An 18,400-nucleotide genomic window follows, 5' to 3' on the forward strand; every position below is an offset into this window, starting at 1 on the left:
CCATAGGGCACCAGGAACTGTGACAAATGCCATGACCAAAAGCAACTTGGGGAGGAAGAGTTTTATTTAGTCTTACAGCTGACGGACTTCCCTGACTTGGAAGGGAAGTCAGGGAAGGAACTCAAGTCATGACCCTGGAGGCAAGGACTGAAACAGAGACCATGGAGAAAGGCTTCTTACAGGCTTGCTCCCCATGACTTACTCAGCCTGGTTTCTTCCTTTCTTTTTTAAATTAATTAATGTATTCTCTCATATATTACATCCTGACCACATTATCCCCTTCCTTTTCTCCCTGACTCCCTCCCTCCCACCAACTTCTCTTCTCCCCGCTATCCATTCCTTCCTTTCCCTTCAGAAAAGGGATGGCCTTCTTGAGACATCAACCAAACGTGGCACATTAGGTTGTAGTAACACCAGGGAGCTCCCCTCATATAAAGCTAAGAGAAGCAGCCCAGTAAGAGGAAAGGGGTTCCAAAAGCAGGCAGCAGAGTCAGAGATATCCCCTGCTCGCACTGTTAGGAGTCTCACAAGAAGACCAAGATACACAGCTGAAGATCTATGCAGAGGGCCTATGTCCCACCCATGCATCAGCCTGCTTTCTTGTAGAGTCCAGGACAACCTGCTCAAGGGTGGCACCCAGTCAATCCTCGATCAAGAAAACACACAGGAACCCGAGACCTAGAGTGACTACAAATTAGAAAAGTCCAAGCTTAAGAAGCTAGAAAAGAATGAAAGGGGTGGCTTGGTCCATAAACGTGTGTTTTGAGGATGTGAGTTTGAGCTCTGGGGGCATATAAAGAGAAGCTGAGCTTGCTGACATATAATCCCAGCACTGGAGAGGTAGAGACAGAGGGATCCCTAGGGCTAGCTAGCCAGGCAACCTAGCCCAGTTGGCAACTTCCAGGCCCATGAAAGCTAATATCTCACAAAGTAGAGTGGGAGTTATAGAGCCACTTGCCATTGACCTCTCACTTCCACATGTGAATGCATAGGTAAGTGTACTCCTATACACACATGTGCACATGCACTCATATACACAAAAGAACTTATAAAAAGTGGCTCAACTTGGACCATAGACATTGCTCAGTGGAAAAGCATTTGCTTGGAAAACATTGGAGTCTGGATCTCTAGTAGCTACTTAAAAGCGGGGCAGGAATAGTGACTGCTTGTAATCCCAGGCAGGGGATTCCTAAGCTAAGGTAAGTTGGTTAGCTAAACTAGTGCAGTTGCCAAGCCCCAGGGTCAGTGACAGACCCAACAAGAGCTATATGGGACAGACATCACATGTTAACCTCTGGCCTCTACATCCACCCACACACATATGCACATGAAACACACACACACACACACACACGCACACGCACACGCACACGCACACGCATACATACTAGCATGACGGGCTTTGTTCAGTGCTTCTGTAATTACCTAAGATGTGCAATCTGTAGATTCAGCCTCTAACATGTCAGAAACAAACAAATCCAGACAACAGATTGGAGTTGACGGCACAGCTTAGATTGCCAACCCTTGAACTAGAGTAAGCATAAAAACATATAAACTATCAAAATGACCCAGGGAGGACCTTAAACTCCAGTAGACTAATCAATAACTATTCTTACTGTACTCTCCCTTAAAGCACCAACAAAAGTGTTTTTGCAGTTGTATTAAGTGCTCTCAGACTGAGAAAGAAATTGTGACTATGAAGAGAAACTAGTGGATATTGTCCTGGGAGCTACTGATATGATTGTTCTAACTCCATGTCCGAGGTTGTGATAAAATACCATGAGAAAAAGCAACTCTGAGGGAAAGGGTCTTACTTAGTTTACCCTTACAAGTTGCAGTTCATTATTGAGGAACGTCAAGACAGGAAACCAAGCATTGAATCACAGCACATCTGTTGGCCACAGAAGAGAGAATGAATATATATACACTCTTGCTTCTGCTTCTGCTCAGCTAGTTGTCCTCACTGTCATGCATGCCAGGTCTTAATCTATGGAAATCATGCCACCAACATTCAAGACGTGTCTTCCTGCCTCAATTCACTCTTTTTTTTTTTTGCTTTCTTTTTTTTTATTATTTTTTTTATTAACTTGAGTATTTCTTATATACATTTCAAATGTTATTCCCTTTCCCGGCTTCCGGGCAAACATCCCCCTCCCCCCTCCCCTTCCTTATAGGTGTTCCCCTCCCAACCGTCCCCCCATTGCCGCCCTCCCCCCATAGTCTAGTTCACTGGGGGTTCAGTCTTAGCAGGACCCAGGGCTTCCCCTTCCACTGGTGCTCTTACTAGGATATTCATTGCTACCTATGGGGTCAGAGTCCAGGGTCAGTCCATGTATAGTATTTAGGTAGTGGCTTAGTCCCTGGAAGCTCTGGTTGCTTGACATTGTTGTACTTTTGGGGTCTCGAGCCCCTTCAAGCTCTTCCAGTTCTTTCTCTGATTCCTTCAACGGGGGACCTATTCTCAGTTCAGTGGTTTGCTGCTGGCATTCGCCTCTGTATTTGCTGTATTCTGGCTGTGTCTCTCAGGAGCGATCTACATCCGGTTCCTGTCAGCCTGCACTTCTTTGCTTCATCCATCTTGTCTAATTGGATGGCTGTATATGTGTGGGCCACATGTGGGGCAGGCTCTGAATGGGCGTTCCTTCAGTCTCTGTTTTAATCTTTGTCTCTCCCTTCCCAGCCAAGGGTATTCTTTTTCCTCATTTAAAGAAGGAGTGAAGCATTCACATTTTGATCATCCGTCTTGAGTTTCGTTTGTTCTAGGGATCTAGGGTAATTCAAGCATTTGGGCTAATAGCCACTTATCAATGAGTGCATACCATGTATGTCTTTCTGTGATTGGGTTAGCTCACTCAGGATGATATTTTCCAGTTCCAACCATTTGCCTACGAATTTCATAAACTCGTTGTTTTTGATAGCTGAGTAATATTCCATTGTGTAGATGTACCACATTTTCTGTATCCATTCCTCTGTTGAAGGGCATCTGGGTTCTTTCCATTTTCTAGCTATTATAAATAAGGCTGCGATGAACATAGTGGAGCACGTGTCTCTTTTATATGTTGAGGCATCTTTTGGGTATATGCCCAAGAGAGGTATAGCTGGATCCTCAGGCAGTTCAATGTCCAATTTTCTGAGGAACCTCCAGACTGATTTCCAGAATGGTTTTACCAGTCTGCAATCCCACCAACAATGGAGGAGTGTTCCTCTTTCTCCACATCCTCGCCAGCATCTGCTGTCACCTGAGTTTTTGATCTTAGCCATTCTCACTGGTGTGAGGTGAAATCTCAGGGTTGTTTTGATTTGCATTTCCCTTATGACTAAAGATATTGAACATTTCTTTAGGTGTTTCTCAGCCATTCGGCATTCCTCAGCTGTGAATTCTTTGTTTAGCTCTGAACCCCATTTTTTAATAGGGTTATTTGTTTCCCTGCGGTCTAACTTCTTGAGTTCTTTGTATATTTTGGATATAAGGCCTCTATCTGTTGTAGGATTGGTAAAGATCTTTTCCCAATCTGTTGGTTGCCGTTTTGTCCTAACCACAGTGTCCTTTGCCTTACAGAAGCTTTGCAGTTTTATGAGATCCCATTTGTCGATTCTTGATCTTAGAGCATAAGCCATTGGTGTTTTGTTCAGGAAATTTTTTCCAGTGCCCATGTGTTCCAGATGCTTCCCTAGTTTTTCTTCTATTAGTTTGAGTGTGTCTGGTTTGATGTGGAGGTCCTTGATCCACTTGGACTTAAGCTTTGTACAGGGTGATAAGCATGGATCGATCTGCATTCTTCTACATGTTGCCCTCCAGTTGAACCAGCACCATTTGCTGAAAATGCTATCTTTTTTCCATTGGATGGTTTTGGCTCCTTTGTCAAAAATCAAGTGACCATAGGTGTGTGGGTTCATTTCTGGGTCTTCAATTCTATTCCATTGGTCTATCTGTCTGTCTCTGTACCAATACCATGCAGTTTTTATCACTATTGCTCTGTAATACTGCTTGAGTTCAGGGATAGTGATTCCCCCTGAAGTCCTTTTATTGTTGAGGATAGCTTTAGCTATCCTGGGTTTTTTGTTATTCCAGATGAATTTGCAAATTGTTCTGTCTAACTATTTGAAGAATTGGATTGGTATTTTGATGGGGATTGCATTGAATCTGTAGATTGCTTTTGGTAAAATGGCCATTTTTACTAAATTAATCCTGCCAATCCATGAGTATGGGAGATCTTTCCATCTTCTGAGGTCTTCTTCAATTTCTTTCCTCAGTGTCTTGAAGTTCTTATTGTACAGATCTTTTACTTGCTTGGTTAAAGTCACACCGAGGTACTTTATATTATTTGGGTCTATTATGAAGGGTGTCGTTTCCCTAATTTCTTTCTCAGCTTGTTTCTCTTTTGTATAGAGGAAGGCAACTGTTTTATTTGCGTTAATTTTATACCCAGCCACTTTGCTGAAGTTGTTTATCAGCTTTAGTAGTTCACTGGTGGAACTTTTGGGATCACTTAAATATACTATCATGTCATCTGCAAATAGTGATATTTTGACCTCTTCTTTTCCGATCTGTATCCCCTTGATCTCCTTTTGTTGTCTGATTGCTCTGGCTAGAACTTCAAGAACTATATTGAATAAGTAGGGAGAGAGTGGGCAGCCTTGTCTAGTCCCTGATTTTAGTGGGATTGCTTCAAGTTTCTCTCCATTTAGTTTAATGTTAGCAACTGGTTTGCTGTATATGGCTTTTACTATGTTTAGGTATGGGCCTTGAATTCCTATTCTTTCCAGGACTTTTATCATGAAGGGGTGTTGAATTTTGTCAAATGCTTTCTCAGCATCTAATGAAATGATCATGTGGTTCTGTTCTTTCAGTTTGTTTATATAATGGATCACGTTGATGGTTTTCCGTATATTAAACCATCCCTGCATGCCTGGGATGAAGCCTACTTGATCATGGTGGATGATTGTTTTGATGTGCTCTTGAATTCGGTTTGCCAGAATTTTATTGAGTATTTTTGCGTCGATATTCATAAGGGAAATTGGTCTGAAGTTCTCTTTCTTTGTTGTGTCTTTGTGTGGTTTAGGTATAAGAGTAATTGTGGCTTCGTAGAAGGAATTCGGTAGTGCTCCATCTGTTTCAATTTTGTGGAATAGTTTGGATAATATTGGTATGAGGTCTTCTATGAAGGTTTGATAGAATTCTGCACTAAACCCGTCTGGACCTGGGCTCTTTTTGGTTGGGAGACCTTTAATGACTGCTTCTATTTCCTTAGGAGTTATGGGGTTGTTTAACTGGTTTATCTGTTCCTGATTTAACTTTGATACCTGGTATCTGTCTAGGAAATTGTCCATTTCCTGAAGATTTTCAAGTTTTGTTGAATATAGGTTTTTATAGTAAGATCTGATGATTTTTTGAATTTCCTCTGAATCTGTAGTTATGTCTCCCTTTTCATTTCTGATTTTGTTAATTTGAACGCACTGTCTGTGTCCTCTCGTTAGTCTGGCTAAGGGTTTATCTATCTTGTTGATTTTCTCAAAGAACCAACTTTTGGTTCTGTTGATTCTTTCTATGGTCCTTTTTGTTTCTACTTGGTTGATTTCAGCTCTGAGTTTGATTATTTCCTGCCTTCTACTCCTCCTGGGTGTATTTGCTTCTTTTTGTTCTAGAGCTTTTAGGTGTGCTGTCAAGCTGCTGACATATGCTCTTTCCTGTTTCTTTCTGCAGGCACTCAGCACTATGAGTTTTCCTCTTAGCACAGCTTTCATTGTGTCCCATAAGTTTGGGTATGTTGTATCTTCATTTTCATTAAATTCTAAAAAGTTTTTAATTTCTTTCTTTATTTCTTCCTTGACCAGGTTATCATTGAGTAGAGCATTGTTCAATTTCCACGTATATGTGGGCATTCTTCCCTTATTGTTATTGAAGACCAGTTTTAGGCCGTGGTGGTCCGATAGCAGGCATGGGATTATTTCTATCTTTCTGTACCTGTTGAGGCCCGTTTTTTGACCAATTATATGGTCAATTTTGGAGGAAGTACCATGAGGAGCTGAGAAGAAGGTATATCCTTTTGCTTTAGGATAGAATGTTCTATAAATATCCGTTAAGTCCATTTGGCTCATGACTTCTCTTAGTCTGTCGACATCACTGTTTAATTTCTGTTTCCATGATCTGTCCATTGATGAGAGTGGTGTGTTGAAATCTCCCACTATTATTGTGTGAGGTGCAATGTGTGTTTTGAGCTTTAGTAAGGTTTCTTTTACGTATGTAGGTGCCCTTGTATTTGGGGCATAGATATTTAGGATTGAGAGTTCATCTTGGTGGATTTTTCCTTTGATGAATATGAAGTGTCCTTCCTTATCTTTTTTGATGACTTTTAGTTGGAAATTGATTTTATTTGATATTAGAATGGCTACTCCAGCTTGCTTCTTCTGACCATTTGCTTGGAAAGTTGTTTTCCAGCCTTTCACTCTGAGGTAGTGTCTGTCTTTGTCTCTGAGGTGTGTTTCCTGTAGGCAGCAGAATGCAGGGTCCTCGTTGTGTATCCAGTTTGTTAATCTATGTCTTTTTATTGGGGAGTTGAGGCCATTGATATTGAGAGATATTAAGGAATAGTGATTATTGCTTCCCGTTATATTCATATTTGGATGTGAGGTTATGTTTGTGTGCTTTCATTCTCTTTGTTTTGTTGCCAAGACGATTAGTTTCTTGCTTCTTCTAGGGTATAGCTTGCCTCCTTATGTTGGGCTTTACCATTTATTATCCTTTGTAGTGCTGGATTTGTGGAAAGATATTGTGTAAATTTGGTTTTGTCATGGAATATCTTGGTTTCTCCATCAATGTTAATTGAGAGTTTTGCTGGATACAGTAACCTGGGCTGGCATTTGTGTTCTCTTAGGGTCTGTATAACATCAGTCCAGGATCTTCTGGCCTTCATAGTTTCTGGCGAGATCTGGTGTGATTCTGATAGGTCTCCCTTTATATGTTACTTGACCTTTTTCCCTTACTGCTTTTAATATTCTTTCTTTATTTTGTGCGTTTGGTGTTTTGACAATTATGTGACGGGAGGTGTTTCTTTTCTGGTCCAATCTATTTGGAGTTCTGTAGGCTTCTTGTATGTCTATGGGTATCTCTTTTTTTAGGTTAGGGAAGTTTTCTTCTATGATTTTGTTGAAGATATTTACTGGTCCTTTGAGCTGGGAGTCTTCACTCTCTTCTATACCTATTATCCTTAGGTTTGATCTTCTCATTGAGTCCTGGATTTCCTGTATGTTTTGGACCAGTAGCTTTTTCCGCTTTACATTATCTTTGACAGTTGAGTCAATGATTTCTATGGAATCTTCTGCTCCTGAGATTCTCTCTTCCATCTCTTGTATTCTGTTGGTGAAGCTTGTATCTACAGCTCCTTGTCTCTTCTTTTGGTTTTCTATATCCAGGGTTGTTTCCATGTGTTCTTTCTTGATTGCTTCTATTTCCATTTTTAATTCCTTCAACTGTTTGATTGTGTTTTCCTGGAATTCTTTCAGGGATTTTTGTGTCTCCTCTCTATGGGCTTCTATTTGTTTATTTATGTTTTCCTGGAATTCTTTCACGGATTTTTGTGTCTCCTCTCTATGGGCTTCTACTTGTTTATTTATGTTTTCCTGGAATTCTTTCAGGGATTTTTGCGATTCTTTCAGGCATTTTTGCGATTCCTCTCTGTAGGCTTCTACTTGTTCTCTAAGGGAGTTCTTCACGTCTTTCTTGAAGTCCTCCAGCATCATGATCAAAAATGATTTTGGAACTAGATCTTGCTTTTCTGGTGTGTTTGGATATTCCATGTTTGTTTTGATGGGAGAATTGGGCTCCGATGGTGCCATGTAGTCTTGGTTTCTGTTACTTGGGTTCCTGCGCTTGCCTCTCGCCATCAGATTATCTCTAGTGTTACTTTGTTCTGCTATTTCTGACAGTGGCTAGACTGTCCTATAAGCCTGTGTGTCAGGAGTGCTGTAGACCTGTTTTCCTCTCTTTCAGTCAGTTATGGGGACAGAGTGTTCTTCTTTCTGGCGTGTGGTTTTTCCTCTCTACAGGTCTTCAGCTGTTCCTGTGGGCCTGTGTCTTGAGTTCACCAGGCAGCTTTCTTGCAGCAGAAAAGTTGGTCTTACCTGTGGTCCCGAGGCTCAAGTTCGCTCGTGGAGTGCTACCCAGGGGCTCTCTGCAGTGGCAGCAACCAGGAAGACCTGTGCCGCCCCTTCCGGGAGCTTCAGTGCACCAGGGTTCCAGATGGTCTTTGGCTTTTTCCTCTGGCGTCCGAGATGTGTGTGGAGAGAGCAGTCTCTTCTGGTTTCCCAGGCTTGTCTGCCTCTCTGAAGGTTCAGCTCTCCGTCCCACGGGATTTGGGTGCAGAGAACTGTTTATCCGGTCTGTTTCCCTCTGGTTCTGGTGGTGTCTCAGGCACAGGGGTCCTGCCGCTCCTGGGCCCTCCCTCACGGGAGCCCAGAGGCCTTATACAGTTTCCTCTTGGCCCAGGGATGTGGGCAGGGGTCAGCAGTGTTGGTGGTCTCTTCCGCTCTGCAGCCTCAGGAGTGCCCACCTGACCAGGCGGTTGGGTCTCTCTCTCACAGGGTCTGGGGGCAGAGAGCTGCTGTGGGCCGGGATCCGAGGGTGTGGGACTTCCGGTCGCCTCAATTCACTCTTAAGACAGTTCCTGTGAGACATGCCCATAGGCCAGCCTGATAATCGAGATAAATCCTCACCGAGATTACTTCTTTTCAGGTGACTCTAGCTTGTGTTGAATTAACAATAAAAACAAAAAAAATAAATAAATAAATCAGCACAACAGTAGTCATTGTTGTCAAAACTGAGGCACTGACACTAGAATAGTTCAAAACAAGTCTCTGAATAAACGTAATACAATGGGAGGAAAGTCTAGGTCAATAATAACTGGCTGAAAAAAAGTCAGTTTGGAGTTTGGCAAAGCGGTACACATCTGTAATCCGAGGCCTCAGGAAAAAAGGAGCCGGAGGTGCTGAGTGTAAGAGTTCAAGGCTATCCCAGGCTACATAGTTGCATTTGAAAGGGGAGAGGAGGACCAAATTTTACAAAATCAATTTAATATAGAATATAGTACGAAACAATGCACACATTAAAGAGAAAAGTGGGATAGCTATGTAAATACTGAAAGAAATAAAGAGTGAGTACTTTGACGGGCTGATAGAGGAGTGTCAACTAGTTTGGTCTTTGAAAGGTGTGGTTGGTCAGCATCTGTTAAGGCGCTATGCCCCAGTGTAGAGGAATGCCAGAGCGGGGAGGCGGGAGTGGGTGGGTGGGTGGGGGAGCTCCTTCATAGAAGCAGGGGGAGGGAGGATGGGATAGGGGGTTTTTGGAGGGGAAATCGGGAAAGGGGATAATGTTTGAAATGTAAATAAATAAAATGTCCAATAACAAGTAATAAGGAAAAGGTTCATCTTTAAGGTTTTTGCTAGAGATTGCCAAATCACTTTCCAGAAAGATGGCACCATGCTTGATATAAAACACACACAGTACACAGTCATACCTCTTTCCTCAAAATTGTGTCAACAGCTTATACTGCGAAATGACCGCTTACTAATTAGCATAATGACAGAGATTATGTTGTGTCCTTGTCTTCACATAATTGTAATTTTCTTCTTTTGAGAGAAATACTTCAGATCTACTGTCTTAGCAAATTTCAAGTATACAATGCATGAGTTATTATAATATTATACTGATTATAATGTATATTACATTATTACATTATTGTATATTACAATATTATTACATTATTGTACAACATTAGCTATCAGTGACAAGACTCCTTTCAAACTTACCTAATGACTTAACATATGTATTTTGCAATAAGGATATTAGTGATATTTCTGGAGAACTTTCCAACTTAAGGGAAAAAACAATTACAATTCTACCATTTTATTTGTTGTAAGTTTGGGTTATTTGGTTGGTTAGTGGATTGGTTAGTGGGAGTATCAAAGAACGGTTATCTTTTGTTTTTCTAAGGGTCTCATGTGACTCAGGCTGTCCTCAAATTCACAGTGTAGCCAAGGCTGGCCTTGCATTCCCTATGCTCCTGCTCCTATTTCCCAATGTTTCTTTTATTTTAATTGGAAATTTCAAAATAACTAATGATAACCTTTTCCCCAACTCTTTTATTGGCAATTTGCTTTTCTTCCTTTTAATAATGTTTTTGCATAAAACGAGGCCATGAGTTTGAAAGACAGCAAGGCCAGTATGCAGGAAGAGTTAGAGGAAAGATAAGGGTAAGTGATGTGATTATATTATAATCTCAAAAAAGTTACAAATATAATTAAAATGACAAAAATATATTTAAATTCTGATCTTGGAACTTTCCAGAACAGAGTCTACCTTATGTAATGAATGATGACAGGTATAGATATAGCACTGATTATAGTAAGCACCTCATCCCTCAGGGTTCAGACAGGAAGAAGCTACATTTTAAGAACATATTTAAATGCCAAAGTTTGAATGCATATGGCATTTGTTTACCATGAAGTAGTCAGTGGTCATTTAAAAGAGAGAGTTTTATGACATAGCATGTGTTCGGTATGAGTTGTTAAGAGGAACAAGATGAAGAAGTTACATAGAAGAATGGCATTTGTGGAAATAGTTGCCCAAAAATCTGCCTGTAAGTATAATTATATACAGTACATGAATGTGTGTATATATGCATGTGTTCATATGTGCATGGTTATATATTTACACACAGGGTTATGTATGTGTGCATACACACATTGACATACTGAAAATAAGACCTGTGTTAGTTTAAACCCAGAAACTGGCAGATACATTTGTAATATGTCCTTGGAAAGAAGATAATGCATTTAATTTCCCCCTTTTTTTTAAAGATTTATTTACTTATTATATATAAGTACACTGTGGCAGTCTTAACACACCAGAAGAGGGCATCGGATCCCATTTCAGATGGTTGTAAACCACCATGTGGTTGCTGGGAATTGAACTCAGGACCTCTGGAAGAACAGTCAGTGCTCTTAACCGCTGAGCCATCTCTCCAGCCCCTTAATTTCCCTCTTGAACACTTGAAATTAAGCAAGGCTTTCCTGGTAACCCCAAAGAGCAATGTCTTGGTGGTGGTGGTATTTTGTCTTTTTGGGTTGTTTGTTTGTTTGTTTGTTTGTTTGTTTGTTTGTTTTTCCTGGGGGTTGGGAGAAGTAGAAGGTGGATTATTCACATTGAAGAATAATGAATGCAGATCCCAGTTTGTTCCATTGAGATGATACATAGTCACATGACCACCCATCGAAGAAGAACTTTCTATCATTATCACAGTGTACTGTGTATTCTGTTAGTGCCTTCACGGTATGTAGGTTCTGAAGATGAAACCCAAATGGGAACTTCATAGGGCTTCCCTTGTTGGATGAGATTCCCACATCACCAATACGTCATCAAGTGGAGAGGCATCCTTTAATCCTTAGTGGATCTGTTTTTTGTGTAGAGTGCTAATTCTCTGCACAGCTGTTTGTTAATAGGGACCAAAGTGGCTTTCTTCACCCTCTCCCGCCCACCTTGTTTAAGAAGACTTCCTGACAGTGAGCAGAACGGATGGATGCTGTGTGAAACAGTGGAATTCTTCTTACTAGTGTTTATGAATGATAGGTATCACACTGCTTCGTGTGTACCTGGGTTTATACTGAAGCAAGCCAGAGTCTCATGAAATACTGCTTAACCTTTCTGCCTGTAATCTTATCACCCCTATCCTGTTTTATTCCACTTAGTTTTATTAAAAGTCAGTCTGGTCACTCCATTGAGTGAACTTTGTGACTCACTCTTTGTGTAATGACCTGAAGTTACACACACACACACACACACACACACACACACACACACACACATACACACACACACAGAGTAGGGGGTGGAGAGGGAGGAGGGGGAGGGGGAGAGAGGATGGAGGGAGGGAGGGAGGGAGCATAGAAGGAATTATATCAGAACTGCTTGTCTGGCATTCCAGAAAGACTTCCACTTGTCTGCCTTGACAATTCCTCACTGGAGTCAAATTCCATCCAGGGATGTTTTGCTTCCTTTCGTGTGCACCAGCAAGGCCAGATATATGTAGGGCCTTCTTATTGTAGATTTCTTGTTACAGCTTTAAGTCACTACCATAGTCAAACATGGTAATGCATTTAGGAAATTAGCTTAGACTAAGGGCAAATGAATAACTTTGTGTGCCCAATAGCCGTGGTGATGACTGTTGTTTACCAGATGGGACAGTTATAAGGAGTCTGGTCATCACAGTATAAATAGAAGGCGTCTCATTTGATTTCACCTCTGCCCTACATATTCTTGAGTTACAGTTCTCTCTCAGCCTTTAAAACGACGTGCTCAAGGGGGCTATCCCAAGAGCTGTTTCCTGTCCATGGGATGTTCTTGCTAGGCTGCCTTGTCTGGCTTCAGTGGGAGAGGATGCAACTAGCCCCAGAGACACTTGATGTCCACGGTTGGGGGACCACCTGCTCAAAGGAGAAAGGGAGGGGATAGGGGTAGGATTGTGGGAGGGGGTGAGCAGAAAGGGGCAGTGAGCAGGATATAAAGTGAATATGTTTTTTTAAAAAAAAGTAAGAAAACAAAAACAAAAAGCCCAACAATCTCAAGTCCGTCAAAGAAAAAATTTTGTTCTGAATTAAATAAAAATCGTGTACATTATTTTAGTGACTCCCCTCCTTAGGCAAAATGCTAGCATAATTTGTTGGGGACAGCTAGAGACCAGTTGTACACTCTGTCCCAAATACAGGATTTGTGTGGGTCATGGACTCAGAGGTGACTGATGTTCAGGCCCTTAAAGTAGAAGTGTTTGAAAGCCCCAATCACTCTTGGGCCTCAAAGGAAAGTGAAGTATTTTATGTTTAACCGGATGGGGATGAGGACTTTCAAAGGGCCAGGTGGGACAGTGGACTCATTCACTCTACCTTTTATAGCATGCCGGATTTAAGAAACGTTTCTGAATATTCACATGGAGGCTAAGGCTATTATAAACTGCCTTGGGTTTTAGTTTTTAATCTAACATTTTTTTCCCTGCTGATTGACATCAGTGCCTTTGATGTTGTGGGCATTGTCCAGAGTTAATTCATCGCACAGTGAGTGGAGAGGAGAGCCTCTCCCAGTTAGTACTTTTCCACAAGCTTCCTTTCAGCAGCCTCATGGTTATTTCCTTTCTACTCTGAAGTCCTTCCAAATCTGATACTGGGGCAAGGTAATTTTATTTCTTCACTGCATGAGTATTTGAAGTAAAGTAAGCTATTAAAAAAAGTTGTTTACCGTGCACCCTTCAGAAAAGAATGCAAAACAGAAACAGGAGCAATAACCTGCAGGGACAGAATGCAGAACAAAGGGCGAAGCAAGGTGCAGGAAGTCAAGGAATTGGTCCTAACAGCGAGCCTTCCACTTTTGGTCCCTTTCTAGAATTCTCTACACCACTGAAGCATTGTGGAGTAGAGCAAATAAAACAGAGAAAGCTCTTTGTCCCTAAGTCACTTGTCACTTCCATCTGTAACTGGACCTTTAGCTGTGGTCACTTAAAGTGCCAGACTAGAAATAGCCTCCTTCTGTGGACTGCACTCTGGAGATAAGTCGAGCTGTTTCTGCCAGCTGTGTCTTTGTGAGGGGCAGGAATCAATATGCTTTGGCTGGTTGACTGGTTGGTTGGTTGGTTGGTTGATTGGTTGGTTAGTTGGCTGGCTGGTTGGCTGGTTGGTTGGCTGGTTGGTTGGTTGGTTGGTTGGCTGGCTGGTTGGTTGGCTGGTTGGTTGGTTGGTTGGTTGGTTGGCTGGTTGGTTGGTTGGTTGGTTGGTTGGCTGGTTGGTTGGCTGGTTGGTTGGCTGGTTGGTTGGTTGGTTGGCTGGCTGGCTGGTTGGTTGGTTGGTTGGTTGGTTGGCTGGTTGGTTGGTTGGTTGGTTGGTTGGCTGGCTGGTTGGTTGGCTGGTTGGTTGGTTGGTTGGTTGGTTGGTTGGCTGGTTGGTTGGTTGGTTGGTTAGTTGGCTGGCTGGTTGGCTGGTTGGTTGGCTGGTTGGTTGGTTGGTTGGTTGGTTGGTTGGCTGGTTGGTTGGTTGGTTGGCTGGCTGGCTGGTTGGTTGGCTGGCTGGTTGGTTGGTTGGTTTGTTGGTTGGTTGGTTGGTTGGTTAGTTGGCTGGCTGGTTGGCTGGTTGGTTGGCTGGTTGGTTGGTTGGTTGGTATGGTGTGTAGGACTCTCCAAATATAACATAATTAAACTTGTTAAACTTATGACCGGCCCAGGTGAAGTAAGCTATTGTTGCTATTTCTCCAGTTCTGTAGTTTATTTTTTTTTTAGTTGATTTCCTAGGTTGTACCATTGAAAACGATACTGAATTATATTGGAACACAGGAGTCTCCCCCAGAAGTTGTTAATAGACAACCCATGAAACCAACAGGGTCAGTGTATATCAGCATGGGGGAAAGTATCAATTGCTCTGGTCTAGCATTGTCCTGTTAAGGAGACAATGTGAAACAATGTATCCTTGTTCCCTCCACTCTATGCACCGGGTTCAGTGTGTCACATGGAATCTTGCTATGATTTTAAATTCAAATTATGTGCTTCCCCCTTAAACTAAGTTCTTCTTGCAGGCTTCGGATTTTGTTGTTGGTGGCTTTTTCACAATTATTATTTTGTTCAGCCGCATATTTTGGTTCTTGTTAATATTCTGAGTTGTATTTCCTACTGCATGAATTTATAGAAACAAACTCCCCTTTGCCACTTGGATCTGTTGCCTGTGTATTTTGGTGGGTTTCATGAAGATGGGTGAGCCTGTGCTCTTCGAAGTGGAGAGAAGCCCAATTTCCTTTTCATGGACACACTGAAATATAGACGCAGTTCCTTTCCTTTAATATTAAAGGAACCAGCACAGAGAGGCTATGCTTAAATTAGGGTGGGTATATGTCCTAACAGAAAGAGTATGGAGGAGCCATCTTATTAGAAAATACAGTTTGTGGTGCTATATCAGGGGGCCCCAGGCTTAGCCAAGTTTCCGGAAATTCAGCTGCTTGCCATTCAAAGTGCTCGTCTCAATGAAATCAAGATGTGGACTTGCCCTGCCATGTAAGCCCACATTCCTCCCTACGAGCCGAGGAGAAGTGGAGACAAAAAGTTAGCCAGAAAAGAAATAAATGATGTGGCCACCCTTTCAATAGCCCCATTTCTCTCTCCTCTCGTTAGTGAGGTATCAACATGTTTTGTCGTGATTGACTATTTTAAAAACAATTCATCTTTATTTTATGTACACTAGTGTTTTCCCTGCACATATTTCTACATAAGGGCGTTGGATCCCCTGGAACTGGATCCAACAGACAGTTGTAAGCTGCCGTGTGGGTGCTGGGAATTGAACCTGGGTCCTCTGGAAGTCAGTGCTCTCAACCCGTCTCAAGCCATCTCTTCAGTCCCAACTGACTATTTTTTTTTATCAACAGGGTAGGTTCATTAAAAAAAAAATTAACTAGCACCACATGATATATAGCATAAGAGCTTGGTGATTCTATTCTAGGGTTGAATCTAATTAGAATCACTAAAGAATTAAAAAAAATTATGGATGAAGACCCTGGCACAGCTACCTCACGGCCATGTGCTTTTCTGGTCCTTCTGTAAACCATGTCTCTTCCCCATTGTTTCCCAGGGCTTGGTTGTAGCAGACAAGTGGGAGTGTTTAGAGTTGGCCTTGACTCCAGTGGAAATCTCTTGGGTTTTTTTGTTTGTTCGTTTGTTTTCTGTTTTGTTTTGTTTTGTGACCCCGGCTAGCACTTCAGAACACCAGCTGCTTAGCTTTAGGCCTTTGACTATGTGCTGCCCAGGCAGATTGACACCAACCTTTAGTCCAGAAGAGTTAGAACGTCGATAACCTGAGCAGCAGGACTCTCTTTAGGGCTAATTGTAGACGTCAGTCCTGGTTCTTCCTCCCAGCCCAGTCCTCCCAGAAATAAGACCCAGATTCAAACTATATTTTAAAATAGCTTGGCTATATAACTACGCTCTTCTCTGAATAGATCCCAACTTATTAGAACCACGAGTCTGGTTACCAGTGCGCAGATACCGCACATTCGTCTCCTCACATCTTCCTTGGCAAATCTCTTGCCTGACTCTATCCCAGAATTCTCTCTCCTCCCAGATATCCAACCTCCTATTTCCTGCCTAAGCCATAGGCCATCAGATGTATGTTGAGAGGTGACAAATCCATACAGACATAATGTTTTCCCTACAGCTAATCTGTAGTACTCCAAATTTCGGAACATAAGAAACCCCATAATTCCTTGTCTCCATGTGTTGTAATTACTGGTAAATGCTGCAGCTGTGATGTATTCATTCAATCTTCTTTCCAAAATGGAGAAAAACCTTCTGGGCCATCATCATCTGGCCACCAGGGAGGGTACTGTCTCCGGGTAGCCCTCCCCCTGCTGAAAGGAAGAACTGGTCTTTGTTCGGGGTTTGGTAGCACCTTTATTGGAAGGCCGTCACCATTTCTGAAGGAGTATGCAGTGATTTTTGGTTTGCTAACTTGCCAGTGAGGGCTGAGGCCACTTGTCTAAGTTCCCAGGAATCCAGGGAGAAAAGATAACACTTGCCATAGGTTCCCGACACCAACCACAACTTTTATTCAACTGCTTTGGTGGCAGACATAGCTTGCTTCACACACTCATGTGCATCCAACCACCTTAACTTTTGAAATAAAGCCAGATCCTTATGATGTTTCCTGGAAGGAGCTGGCTGTGTAACAGGGATGTCTCATCTGAGTTCTGGGGCAATTTATTCATATCCATGTTGTCTGTGGCTGATATTTAATTATAAGGGCGTTAACTAAGCTTGACTGGTTGTTCATAATAATCATAGCCAACATTTACTCATTATTTTTATGTAGTACACACTGTGCCCAACAGTTTATGTAATCGGATGTCATTCAATCCTCTAAAGAACTATTTGAAATAGTTGCTATCCATTCTTGTCTTTTGCAGATGAGGAAAGTGAAAATCCAAAGAAGCCAAGAGAGGTCTGAGGGTCTTTCCATTAAATAATTGCATTGCCAAAAGCAGTTTCAGGCTCACCAACAACTCCAGAGTCCTTACTGCGTTACACTGCGATTGTCAAACTGGGGGGTTGAGGTTGCAGCTAAAACCTGACTGCAGTAAGAACCCAAGTAAGGGCTTTGCTCCTTCTCACCTCCCCCTTCCTATTCCGATGAGCTTCCCAGGTGAGGGTAGGACAGGAAGACTCTCTTCACCATACATTACAGTTTAAAAAATGTCTCTCATAGTTGCAGGAGTTTGAACTCTTGGTCCCCAGCTTGTAGCACTGTTTTGAGACATTGTGGAAACTATAGGAATGGGAGCTAGCTGGAAGAAGTGAGTCTCTGGGGGATTAAGCATTTGGGTTCATAGCCCAATCTCACTTCCGGTCTAGCATTTGCTTCCTGAATTGCTAAGAGGTGAGGAAACAGGCTTGTATTCCTGCTGCAACAGCCATGAGTGGCTCCTGTTGCTGTGCCTTTCCTACGATGGAGTATGCCCTCAAACTGTAGGCTAAGACCAAGCTTACCCCCTTAAAGTGCTTCCTGTTGGTGCCTTCTTCCAATAAGGTGCACAGCCCTCAGGCATCTGTGATGGACAGCAGCTGAGCCAGTGGGCTGAAGGACGGCTGAAAGTCCTCCACAGTGTTTCTCAGTGACTTCCTACGTGAGGAACCCTCATGTGATAGAGGATCCTCATGTGGCACTACACATTGGCAGAACATTGAAGAAGAACAGCAAACATTGCTGGCACCCATGCACACATGTGCACACATGTAGAACACGTACATGTGAAAATGAGTATATTAAAGACATGTAAAATGCATGTGGCTATAAGATAAATGCAGCTATTAAGATATATATGTGAAGGTGTACATGTAGGCATAGATGGCCTTCTCTTTCTTCTGAGTGCATCATGAGTGTTGGAAGAGCAGAAAGCGCTGTGCACTGGTGAACACCACCTTCCCTTTATGCAGCTGCTAGGTGCTTTTCTGGGGTAACTGAGGAGTCCGTGGTATTGGAGAGTTTGCTCCAGCTCTCACAGAGCCTGCTAGATGTTCTGCTTTCTCAAGAAAAGTTTAGAGGTTGGCACTTTAGATATCGCAACTCAGAGAATTCAAGGACTGTTTTAACTGTTAGGGGAAAGGACATCAAGCAGCTAGAAGCAAATTAAAACAGCCTGAGACCATTTATAGACTCAGCTTATACTCTGTTACAAGATTAATAGTGAGTGTGATTTTTCCTTGCAAATTTTAACCTCATTACCAGTTTGAAACGGCAGCTGAAATCAGGGGAAGGTCAAGTGGCAATGATACATTCTCGGCATCTCTTCAGATTGTCATATGAGACAATGTGTGTGTTTGTGGGGGGA

The 18,400-nt window shown here is 42.2% G+C and overlaps 1 protein-coding gene across 7 annotated transcripts in view; it reads left to right on the forward strand.

Moving 5' to 3' along the window:
* Positions 1–18,400, forward strand: part of Tpd52l1 (TPD52 like 1) — a 118,654-nt gene that overhangs the window by 31,359 nt on the left and 68,895 nt on the right. The gene's annotated exons all lie outside the window — the stretch shown is intronic.

Source organism: Rattus norvegicus, chromosome 1 (assembly GCF_036323735.1).
Source record: "Rattus norvegicus strain BN/NHsdMcwi chromosome 1, GRCr8, whole genome shotgun sequence".
In the NCBI taxonomy this organism is placed as follows: Eukaryota; Metazoa; Chordata; class Mammalia; order Rodentia; family Muridae; genus Rattus; species Rattus norvegicus.